Genomic DNA, 11440 nt, shown 5'->3' with positions numbered 1-11440 from the left:
CGCGCTCCGCTCCGGCCCGGCCCTGGTGCGGGAGGCCTCGTTGCGTCACCTCCCCTTCCTTCACCTGCTGGGCTTGATTCTGGCGCCCATTAGACGGTAAGCCGGCCGCAGGTGCTACCCGAGTTGGTGTCAGAGTTGGGGGAACTTGCCTTTCAAAGAGAGACACCTGTCGTTGGATTTTAAACGCGGTGGGTGGTTTGCAGAGGGCGCAGAGTCGAGGCAGCTAAAGGAGGATGCCGGCCTGCGCTGTGGCCGTGGCCGTGGCCGTGGCTGTGGCCGTGGCCGGCGAGGGAGGCCCGATTTGCTGGAATAGGTCATTGGAAGCAGAAAACACAGGAGCATTAAATTGTCGAGCAAATGAGAGTGATGATGCCAACTTCTTTCTTTACCAAAGAAGGCTTGTTCCCATCGCTTCAAAGGTCCTGGAATATCCTTTTCACTTTTTCATTCTTTGACAAACAGTTGAGTGGTTGGGGCAGGGGGGGGCGCAGGGAAACAGGGGGAAGGGGCATGAACTTTGGAGCGGGGTCCGCCCTCTACCAGCGGCGTGACATTGAGTGAGCCACTCTTCTCCCACGTGGTCTTATCTACAAAAGGAGGGTAATTATGTCTACCTGGCAGGGTTGTTGTCAGCATTTGAAGTGTCTCACTATTAATAGTAAGGGCACAGCCCCCAGGCTCTTGAACGTGCTCCCTCCCTCTGAAGGTTTCCCATTGCTACAGCTGCCTGAGAAACAGGGGAACTTTTTGCTATTTTGGATGTTTGCTATTCCGCCAGATATGATAAAGCAGACTTGGCGGGCTGGGCGGATAGGTGGGGGTAGGTGGAAGATTAAAACACATAATCTCTCTACTATAGACCTCAACATTTTAGAACTGGAAAGAGGTTAAGGCCTCACTTTATTCGTATTAATTATAGCTTCTTTTCATTGAGCACTTGTTAGGTGCCTTACACTGTACCAAGCACTTTCCAGGTGCTAATTAATTTAATCCCAACAGCAATCCAGAGCAATAATTTTTATCCCCATTTTACAGATGCAAAAGGTGAGTCTCGGCCAAGATTCTGATTCTAGCTAATGACAGAACTGGAACTTGAACCCAGGCCCTCAGGCTTGTAGTTTGGGTCTGGTTATTTTTCAGTGGCCAGAGTCCTGGAAATGTGGTCCTGTGTCGTGGGGGAAGGGGGGCATAAGCAGAGTAGAGGGCCAGTATTTGCTGCAAGAATAACATCTCAAATTGTCCAGTGATAAATTATCTTTTATTTTGCCCAGCGTTGTCCAGATGTGGAACCAGATTTGGCCTTTTCACCTAGAAAAAAACAGGGAAGGCTCATGGGCACACAGTGCTGGGATCATGGGCACGCAATAGATGATTTGGTAAATGCCCGTGGAAAGAAGAAAAAACCTTAAGGTATTGTTATTTCTGCCAGAAGGAGACCCATTGCTTAATACACAAAGGCTCCCTTAAGCCCAGCTGTATGTAATAAGAGCATCTTTCTGATTCGTGGATTTAAAGATTTAAAGCTGTGTTTGAGGCCAAGATATTGTTATCTGTGACCAACTGATTAGAGTTTTAAGATGTGTGAACAACAGGATCTAAGCTTTTGGGCTTCTATGGTGATCTCTTGAGATACAGTCGTTTATTTCGCTATAACATCTGTTAGACTTGGACCGTAATGGCTACAGCTGCTTGAGTTAACTGGAGAACACTGGATGAATGTTTGGTATCGGGGATAAAGCGTTCAAAATACTAGTTTGTTGCAAAATTAAATATTTGGGCAAGATCTGTGACTGATGTACATTAATGTGGGAATAGCAAAGTGGGTTTAAGTAGGTGATATTTTTAGTATTTTTGATATTTTCTGTTGGCTCTGTGTGAAGATGACTTAAGGCTGTGTGGTGAATTATTCGGAACTCACAAGGTTTATAGAACCCATCCATACTAACGGCGACTTACACGCCAAAGAGCTTTTGTTGCTGCTTCTGTGTCCTCTCGGACACCTGGAAGCCACCTGTTTCACCATCTTCATCAAGCTTGACGGGAGAAACCCTCTGACATAACCCATCCTCCCTTTTCCTCTGTATCCCACCACTACCACACGCACAGTGAAGTACTTTCCCCAAAGGGGGTATATTAATCTAGTTGCAAATGGCAGAAAACCAATGTAAACTAACAAGCAAAAATGGGTTTTCATATATATATGTATATTTTAATTGATTTCAGAGAGGAAGGGAAACGGAAAGAGAAATAGAAACATCTGTGATGACTGAGAATCATTGCTTGGCTGCCTCCTGCATGCCCCCCACTGGAGATTGAGCCCGCAAACTGGACTTGTGCCCTGGCTAGGAATCAAACCACGACCTCCTGGTTCATAGGTTGACGCTCAACCACTGAGCCACACTGGCTGGGCTATTGTCCCCTCTTTGATCATTTAACTAGGAGATACAAAGATGAGCTTCAGGCATGGCTGGATCATGAGGCTGAAATGAAGTCATGAGGACTCTTGGCCCTGCCTTTCTTCTTTTGGTTTATTATCCTCAGTCTGTCCTGCTGTTCTCTCTACACATACTGAAAAGTCTGACTACTGGCAGCCCCCAGCCTATGACCTTAGAGCTGTCTTCTAGCATTGTAAGCTAATCACCGTGGACAGGTAGATACTAGTTTGTTGCAAAATTAAATATTTGGGCAAGATCTGTGACTGATGTACATTAATGTGGGAATAGCAAAGTGGGTTTAAGTAGGTGATATTTTTAGTGTTTTTGATATTTTCTGTTGGCTCTGTGTGAAGATGACTTAAGGCTGTGTGGTGAATTATTCGGAACTCACAAGGTTTATAGAACCCATCCATACTAACGGCGACTTACACGCCAAAGAGCTTTTGTTGCTGCTTCTGTGTCCTCTCGGACACCGGAAGCCACCTGTTTCACCATCTTCATCAAGCTTGATGGGAGAAACCCTCTGACATAACCCATCCTCCCTTTTCCTCTGTATCCCACCACTACCACACGCACAGTGAAGTACTTTCCCCAAAGGGGGTATATTAATCTAGTTGCAAATGGCAGAAAACCAATGTAAACTAACAAGCAAAAATGGGTTTTCATATATATATGTATATTTTAATTGATTTCAGAGAGGAAGGGAAACGGAAAGAGAAATAGAAACATCTGTGATGACTGAGAATCATTGCTTGGCTGCCTCCTGCATGCCCCCCACTGGAGATTGAGCCCGCAAACTGGACTTGTGCCCTGGCTAGGAATCAAACCATGACCTCCTGGTTCATAGGTTGACGCTCAACCACTGAGCCACACTGGCTGGGCTATTGTCCCCTCTTTGATCATTTAACTAGGAGATACAAAGATGAGCTTCAGGCATGGCTGGATCATGAGGCTGAAATGAAGTCATGAGGACTCTCTTGGCTCTGCCTTTCTCTCCTCTTGGTTTATTAGCCTCAGTCTCTCCTGCTGTTCTCTCTACACATACTGAAAAGTCTGACTACTGACAGCCCCCAGCCTATGACCTTAGAGCTGTCTTCTAGCATTGTAAGCTAATCACCGTGGACAGGTAGATACTAGTTTGTTGCAAAATTAAATATTTGGGAAAGATCTGTGACGGATGGGACAGGTCTGTGCCACAGGCCCACTCCTGGGATGAAGGAATAAACTACCTCTCTATAACCACATGGGATGCAGAAGTACAGAAGTACTCATCAGGCAAAAACAGCAGATGACTACCCTAAGCGTGTGTGTCTACAGGCATGTGCTTGTATGTGCACTCGTATCCCACTTCTCTGAGGCCCTTCCAGAGCCTTCCAGCTGAAATGAGTCCACTGCTGTTTGTCCGTCACACACTTGTTCTGTTGTGGCATCGATCGTGTTCTCCATCCCTTCCCGGCCTTTGCATCTGCCCTTTGGGCTGGCCTCCCCTAGATGCCAATGGCTGTCTTCCTTGTGGTTTCAGGTGAGGCCTCTCCTTCCAGAAGCCTTCCTTGGCCTCCATCGATGAATTAGGCGCCCCTTCTCGGTGCTCCCATGAACACCTCAACACAACTCAACCGTGGGTTTGATTTGTTTGTTCGTTGTCCAAACTGGTCAGTTCTCTAGACTGAGAGCCCTCAAGAACAGAGGTGGCCTTTGCTCTGTGTTCCGCCCCTCCCGTGCTTAGCTGGCATGCCTTTTCTTCATAGATTCCTTGGCCTCCATCGATGAATTAGGCGCCCCTTCTCAGTGCTCCCGTAAACCCCTCAACACAACTCAACAGTGGATTTGATTTGTGTGTTCGTTGTCCAAACTGGTCAGCTCTCTAGACAGAGCCCTCAAGGACAGAGGTGGCCTTTGCTCTGTGTTCCGCCCTCCCGTGCTCAGCTGCCATGCCTTTCTTCATAGCACGTGCAGCCAGTTGACATGATATATTTATGTTTACTGCCTGTCTTCTCACTAGAACATCAGCTTCATGAAAATAGGAAATGAATTTTCATTTGTTTACTGCTGTATCGCTAAGGCCTAGGACAGTGCCAGGCACATAGTATGTGCTTAATAAATGTTATTAAACAAATGAATGAAAATCTGCCCACAGCGAGAAAATGCTGGCATGGTGTTGATGAGGACTCCGATCTACCTGATACAGTTCTCACTGTAAATGTCCGTGGACTCGGGTTCCACGCGGTCCATCCCGGAAGGGCAGAGCCTCTCCCCCAGGTGCATCTGTCTGAACCTGCAGAGGCCGAGGGTCAGGCCCCAGGAGAGGCCCCTGGAAGTTCCTCCCTGTGACACGCCATCTGTCTGAACCTGCAGAGGCCGAGGGTCAGGCCCCTGGAAGTTCCTCCCCGTGAGACGTTGGACTCCCTCAAGCCTTTCCAGACGACGATGGGTTGTATATGAAGGCTTTTTCTATAGTTTGAGTCTTTTTCCTTGTTTATTTTTTTTTTAATCATTTTCTTGAGCACTTACAATATGCCAGACACTGTTCTAAACCCTTTATAAATAACAACTCATTCTTTGACCAGGGTTTTGGGATCAAAGCTTCTGCACTTCCAAACATTTTTCTTTTGAAGTACCAGAACACTCAAGAAAGGCTAAGTAATAATAATAATAATAATAATTAATAATAATTCCAGGTTAGAAAAGTATACAAGAAATGAGACCTCTCCATCCAGCTCACCTCATCCTCCAGAGGTAGAGCTACTGATAATAGCCCGATGTGTGTCTCCTTCCTGACCTTTTCTTAAGGTTGTACAGTTATAGCTACTAATAAAATAAAATATTATATATATAATTGGGTTGTTGCTTGGTTTCCAAATGCAGCCACGTTCTACGTGCTGGACTGCACGTTGTCTTCCCCAAAGCTGCTTCGGGGTGCTCCCGCTGCCCCCACCACTGCTCCCCGGGCAAAGCCGCCCTGCTTGGGGGGTGCAGAGCTGGATGGGGGCCAGTGGCCCAGAGGGAACTCTGCCCTTCAGCCGCCCTTCCCGCTCGCCCAGGGAGGTCCAGAATCTTCCCGGTTATTGCGGTGCCTTGCAGAACGCCATTCATGTCATGCTCACCTCCCAGCAACAGCAACTAAAGGAGGTGGGGGATTCCCATTTGTTTCTTTTAACACAAAAGGAAAGTTCTCATGGAAATACTGTAAAGACTTGAGGTGACAGGCTGCTGTTTAACCCCACATGGACCCCCAAACATCAGGCCCCTCCCTCTTGTAGTGCTTGGTCCTGATTGGCTTCCCTAAAAAGTGAATGCCAGTTTACACTGTGATGCCTGCCCATTCCACTGGCCCTCTCTCTCCCTGCCCTTTCCAGGACTGGGTATGTTAACTAGAAAAGGAAAATCTTAGCTAAATTGAAAAATGGCATCTCATTTTAATTTGCATTTTTGTTATGTTTAAGTTTGAACTCTTTGCATATGCCTATTAACCATTTTTATCTTTTTTTTTAATTTCTGTGTTTAAAATTTTTGTCTGGTCCCTTGTGTTATTTTTATAAATTATACAAATTTTCTAAAAAAAACAAAACAAAAAAACTTTATTTGCTGTGAATATTTTTCAAGTTTTGTGTTTGCCATATAATTTTGGCTTTATCATCAAATATACGTATTTTTCATTTTTATATAGGCATATTTTGTGTTTTTAATTTTTCTTCCTTTGCTTATAAGCTTTAAAATGTTTTTTCCTCATTCTGTATTCTAGTCTTTCATAGTTAGCTTTTTGACCTATTACTTTAAAAAGCTAATTTTTAGTTCTATTTCAGATTATGACAAGATATTTGATGAAAATATTAAGTAATGTTTTACATAAAATCAGTTTGAATTAGATAGTGGTCTGTGTTTCATTTTAAAGATCTTTGCATTAGTGCAAACATGACATATTTTTCCTTTTTAAAATAATTGATCAAGCCCTAGCCAGTTTGGCTCAGTGGATAGAGCGTCGGCCTGCTGATTGAAGGTTCGATTCCAGTCAAGGGCACATGCCCGGGTTGTGGGCTCGATCCCCAGGAGGGGGTGTGCAGGAGGCAGCTGATCAATGATTCTCTCTCATCATTGATGTTTCTATTTTTCTCTCCCTCTCCCTTTCTCTTTCAAATCAATAAAAATATATTTTAAAAAAATAATTGATCAAGATATCAAAGCTTGCTCCACGAAACTGAGCTTCAGATACATAGATACATGTGTACTTCTCATGATGATCTTAATGTTCTTAGCATTTCCATAAATTGCTGCATGAAAGTGTTTATCTTCGTCTTGATCTGGTTTAAGGAAGTATTCTTTTTTATTTTTTAAATATATTTTATTGATTTTCCACAGAGAGGAAGGGAGAGAGATAGAGAGTTAGAAACATCGATGAAAGAGAAACATCGATCAGCTGCCTCCTGCACATCTCCTACTGGGGATGTGCCCACAACCAAGGTACATGCCCTTGACCGGAATCGAACCTGGGACCTTTCAGTCCGCAGGCCGACGCTCTATCCACTGAGCCAAACCGGTTTCGGCTAAGGAAGTATTCTTGTTCTGCTGAATGTGTGTGTAGCCCCGATGATGAGTGGTAGCCAAGATGATAAATTTAGCCTCTTCCGGTGCCCTTACCCCATTGTTTCCCTAACTCTTCTTGCAATAAATAGCACATTTATGTGTGCCGTTCAGTGGATTTTGACAAATATATAGTCTATCCATTTAATCACCATTCAAACCAAGAGAATAAAACATCTCCATCACCCCAGAAAGTTCCCTCACGTGCCTTTGTAGTCACCACCATCCTTTTAGGGCCACCACTGTTCTAATGTCTATCGTCGGACGTTAGTTTTGCCTGTTCTAAAATTTAAAGTAAATGGATTGTACTTTTGTGCGTGGCTTCTCCCAGCGAGGTTAAACCATGTTGCATGTGTCAGTATCTTCTGTATGAATATACCTCCATAGTTTATTCATTCATCAGTTAGTTGATGGACATTTGGTTTGTTTCCAGTTTGAGGCTATCAATACTAATGAAAAGGTAATATGTTAATTAGACTGGACATTCTTCAGACAAAGCCACGGTGGCGGGAGGCAGGGGAAAGCAGTTAGGGGCGATCAGGCAGGCAGGCAGGCAGGTGAGTAGGAGGGAGCCAGCGGTCCTGGATTGCGAGAGGGATCCCAGATTAGAGAGGGTGGCAATTCTTGTACGTCTTTTTATGGCCATTTCTTTTCATTTTTCTGTATCAGGTGTACAGTTGCTGGGTCGTAGAGTAGTTATGTATTTAACCTTAGAAGAAACTGCCAAGCGGTTTTCCCGTTGCTTGTACCATTTTACATTCCCATCAACAGTGTGCACGAGTTCTAGTTGCTCCATATCCTGACCAATACTAGCTATCTCGAGTTTTTTATTTTAGCCATTCTGATAGTTGTGAAGTGGTATCCTGTGGTCTTATCACATCATATTTTAATTTGTTTACATGACTGTTTCTATTACCATACTGAGCTTCGTAAGGGCAAGTTTTATGCAATATGTATTTATATTTTAAAATATATATTTGTTTTTATTTAAGAGAGGAAGGGAGAGGGAGAGAGAGATAGAAATATCAATGATGAGACAGAATCATTGATTGGCTGCCTCCTGCATGCCCCTCCACTGGGGATCGAGCCCAAAACCCAGGCATGTGCCCTGACTGGGAATCGAACAGTGACCTCCTGGTTCATAGGTCCACACTCAACCACTGAGCCACGCCGGCTGGGCTGATGAGTACCTTCTACAGCCAAAGCACTGTGCTGGGTCATGGGGTTACAAGACTTGTTCTGCTCAGGAAAGAAAGACACAACTTAAATGATCATACAGATGTGTCACTACAGCTAGTGCTAAGGATTACGAAGAAAGCTTCCCACAGGCCACAGGAGTGCTCTGTGGCTGTTGGGCACACAGGGTGGACGTGCCTTTTGTGCAGTGTGATTAGGGTAGGCGTGGCCATGGAGTGGGGGCACACTGCAGACCTTGTTATGGACTTGAGCCTTTATCCAGAGAGCGATGGGCGGCCACTAATGGGTTTACAGAAAGGAGATGGGAGGTAACCTGGTCATATGTGAGAACATTTTGGAGGGGGCCAGGTGGGTTCCTAGAGTGCAGATTCCGTTGTGAAGGCAGCCATGGAACCCCCAGCCGGCACTGAGAAATTGCATTTCTTTAATTGCTGATTTTCTGAATGAAGACGTAATAATACCACCTTTTCATGGCCTTAATTGTTAGTGTGATTGGACATCTCACCAAATGTCTGATGGGCATTTGTGCCTCCTTTTTGTGGATTGCCTTTTACTGACTGCACTTCTGGTGGGGAGCTCAGTGCCACCGCCAAGAGCGCCCACTTTGGAGTCAAAGCGCCAACTGTTACCTTGAACAACCTCTATAGCTTTGTTCTGCCTTAGTTTCCTCTTCTGTAATATGGGGACAGTAATCGTGCATATCTTTCATAAGATGGTCATGAGGATTAAAAGATAAACTACAGTGCTGACCCACAGGAGCACTGTGTATGTGTGTACTATCTTGTCTAAGTATGTGGGCTTTATACATTATGTACATACTAGAGGTCCAATGCACAAAATTGGTGCATGAGCAGGCCTTCCTTCCCCTGGCTGCCGGCACTGGCGTCCCTCTGGCACCCCGGCTTCGTCCAGAAGGTCGTTCATGTTCTGGAGGACAGAAGTCAGTATCACTGGGCCGAATTGAGGTGTCACAGGGCTGTGCTCCTTCCAGAGGCTCTGTCTAGGGAAGATCTATTCCTTGCCTCTTCCAGCTTCTGGTGGCTGCCTGCATTACTTGGCTTGTGGCCACATCAATCCAGTCTTCAAGGGCAGCATCTTCAAATCTCTCTCTGCACTGTCTTCACACGCCTTCTCCTCTGTGTGTGTAGATGCAAGTTATTGTGAACTTGTCCTTGCTGAAGGTAATGCTTTTAAATATATGTGTTAGGCCCTAGCCAGTGTTCTGAGTGGTTAGAGCTGCACCAAAGGGTTGCAGGTTCCATCCCCGGGCCCCCCCTTAGGGCACATGCAGGAGGCAACCAATGGATGTATCTCTCTCGCATCAGTGTTTCTCTCTCCCTCTCTCTCCTCTCTCTCTCCCTTTCCCTCACTCTCCCTTCCACTCTCTAAAAATATCAATGGAAAAAATGTCCTTGGGTGAGGATTAACCAAAAAAAAAAGATTGATGTTAGGAATAGCAGAGCCTTGTTCATTCCCTTTGGAAAGAAGACTGTAAACACCTGGAAATGGCTCTAGGTCAGTTCCCAGAGAATCAGTTCTGCAGGAGCCCCTCAACCTCACCCCTCGGTCCCCTGGTCTCCACTTCAGTTTCCAGTTCTACAGCAACAGGGAGCCGGGCAGCGTACATTTCCTCTAATACTATTATGAAGACAGAATTGAGAAAAGGAAGATGAGCCTGGCTGGTGTGGCTCAGCGGTTGAACCAGAAGGTCCCTGGTTCCATTCCCCGGTTCCTGATCAGGGCTCATGCCCAGGTTTTAGGCTCAATCCCCATTGGGGGCCGTGCAGGAAGTAGCCAATCGATGATGTTTCTCTCTCAATGATGTTTCTATCTATCCTCTTCCTCCCTCTCTCTAAAAATCAATAAAGGGAAAAAAATTTTAATCCTAAAATGCCTTTAAAAAAAAAAAAAGACAAAGACGAGAGCTGTGAGAAAAAAGTTAATGCAGCATATTGGTTGCTTAGTAAATTGGTTATTTAGAGAATTGGCCATTTGGCAAATTGGCTTTCTACAGTTAGCTGTTGGTAAAGTCAGCCTGTTTCCCTAGAAAGCACTGCAGAACTCCGGCAGCGGCTGCCGGCAGGCCTGCCTGCAACAGGCTGCACGCGTCCCCGCTGCTTCCTACAAGCGTGGACCTGGGAGCATTGCCCTGGCAGGAAGGTGGGACTCAGCCCAGCCACTCACAGGCTGGGTCCGAGAGAAGAGGGAGAGAAGGAAAAAGTGAGTGGGAGGCCCCCCCTTGGACCCTGACTCAGCAGAACCTCCTTGTTCTGGTCAGAGCCGAACTAGAGGGCAGTCAGGTGGTATATGCCAGACCAACCTAGCATAGGAGGGCAGGTGAAGGGTGTCAGAGCTTAATGCATAAAACCACAGTTGCAGGGTCATCTTGTGGGGTTATTATGAGGCTAAATGTACATTAACTGTTTAAACTTACATGTAAAATATTCAGCAGAGGCCTGTTAGCCATTGTTAGTATTATTTTGACACTATTACTAATATGATAGCCTTAATATATGATAACTAGAGGCCCAATGCACGAAATTTGTGCAAGAGTAGGCCTTCCTTCCCCCGGCTGCCGGCACCGGCGTCCCTCTGGCACCAGGGACCCAGGCTTCCCTCGCAGCCCTGGCTTTGTCCCGAAGGTCTTCCAGAAGGACATCCGGTCTAATTAGCATATTACACTTTTATTATTATAGATACCTACTATCACAATGCCTGGTTGCTTATCTAATAAAAGAGAAACATGCAAATTGACTGTACCTCTGCTACACTCACAAGCCACGCCCATCAGCCAATCAGAGCAGCTATATGCAAATTAACCCAACTAAGATGGCGGCAGGGAGCTGGAGCAAGCAGGAGGCTTGGTTGCCCTGGCGATGGAGGAAGCCAAACTTCCCGCCTGCCCTGGCCGGCTGTAGCCTCCGCTAAAAGCAACAAAGTTTCAATTATAGAAGATAAATAAATCCCAGATACCTGCTTCCAGCCAGCCTCCACTAGGAGCTTGGGTGGCTGGGGGCCATGGCCAGCCTGCAAACAGCCATCAGCCCCTCACCCAGATGGCCACACCCTCATGGGGTGAGGGTCTCCGCTGGGGGGCTTGGCCAGCCTGCAGACAGCCATCAGCCCCTCACCCAGGCTGGCCAGGCACCCCAGCAGGACCCCCACCCTGATCCGGGACACCCTTCAGGGCAAACCAGCCAGCCCCCACCCATGCACCAGGCCTCTATCTA

General features: G+C 46.0%; 1 protein-coding gene across 4 annotated transcripts in view; it reads left to right on the top strand.

The window, feature by feature from the left end:
- The window catches only part of ADAR (adenosine deaminase, RNA-specific), a 38924-nt gene that overhangs the window by 688 nt on the left and 26796 nt on the right, over window positions 1-11440 (top strand). The window contains exon 1 of one of the 4 annotated variants that reach the window (XM_014540789.1): window positions 10401-10424. The exons of the other annotated variants lie outside the window; for them this stretch is intronic. The gene's annotated coding sequence lies outside the window, so the exon portion shown is untranslated. Of the gene's footprint in view, window positions 1-10400; window positions 10425-11440 lie in introns of those variants that run through there. 4 annotated transcript variants of the gene reach the window in all.

The sequence above is a fragment of the Myotis brandtii genome, unplaced genomic scaffold (genome assembly GCF_000412655.1).
Source record: "Myotis brandtii unplaced genomic scaffold, ASM41265v1 scaffold250, whole genome shotgun sequence".
Lineage (NCBI taxonomy): Eukaryota > Metazoa > Chordata > Mammalia > Chiroptera > Vespertilionidae > Myotis > Myotis brandtii.
This window is presented reverse-complemented; position numbering and strand designations above follow the sequence as displayed.